Source organism: Vicia villosa, unplaced genomic scaffold (genome assembly GCF_029867415.1).
Source record: "Vicia villosa cultivar HV-30 ecotype Madison, WI unplaced genomic scaffold, Vvil1.0 ctg.000283F_1_1, whole genome shotgun sequence".
NCBI lineage: Eukaryota > Viridiplantae > Streptophyta > Magnoliopsida > Fabales > Fabaceae > Vicia > Vicia villosa.
The window spans coordinates 1,142,412-1,143,266 of record NW_026705121.1 but is presented as its reverse complement, the minus strand read 5'-3'; the positions used below and the strand labels follow the sequence as shown (position 1 = coordinate 1,143,266).

General features: G+C 46.1%; 1 non-coding gene across 1 annotated transcript; it reads left to right on the top strand.

The window, feature by feature from the left end:
- The first annotated feature begins 376 nt into the window (after positions 1-376).
- Positions 377-483, top strand: LOC131626391 (small nucleolar RNA R71). Its single transcript, XR_009291117.1, has one exon. It is a non-coding gene; the product is annotated as a small nucleolar RNA R71 (small nucleolar RNA).
- The last annotated feature ends 372 nt before the right edge of the window (positions 484-855 follow it).

Sequence of the window (855 nt, the reverse complement as noted above, 5' to 3'; positions counted from 1 at the left end):
TGAGACTCCTGTCAAGAGTTGACATTCGGCAACTGCGTGTCCAGTCAATCCACAAATCTCGCAGTTAGGTGTTACAGCAGCAACGGTGGCTGAAGGAGTGATGGTTAAGTTCTCGATCTTTTGAGTTAAAGCGTCTAATTTAGCGTTAACGCGGTCTATACCACTTATTTCGTACATTCCTCCTTTGGTTTGGGCTTTCTCTAGAGCGGCTCGTTCTCCACCCCATTGGTAATGGTTTTGTGCCATGTTCTCTATGAGGTTGTATGCTTCATCATGGGGTTTGTCCATTAATGCTCCGCCAGCAGCGGCATCTATAGTCATTTTAGTGTTATATAAGAGACCACCATAGAAAGTATGGATGATCAGCCATGGTTCGAGTCCATGATGAGGGCATAGTCTAAGCATGTCCTTGTAACGTTCCCAGGCTTCGAAGAGTGATTCATTATCTTTCTGGGTAAATCCGTTGATTTGACCTCTGAGCATAGCAGTTTTGCTAGGCGGAAAGTATCTCGCTAAGAATACTCTCTTCAATTCATCCCATGTAGTTATGGAATTGGAAGGCAGGGATTGAAGCCACGCTCTAGCTCTATCTCTCAAGGAGAAAGGAAAGAGACGTAATCGAATAGCTTCGGAACTAACGTTGTTAGCTTTGACAGTGTCGGCGTATTGCACGAACACAGATAAATGGAGGTTGGGGTCGTCTGCAGGGCTTCCAGAGAATTGATTCTGTTGAACAGCTTGGACCAACGAAGGTTTCAGTTCGAAATTGTTTGCCTCAATCGCAGGTGGTGCGATACTTGAATGCGGTTCAGCGCGCGAAGGAGCGGCATAGTCTCTAAGAGGACGAAGAGCAGC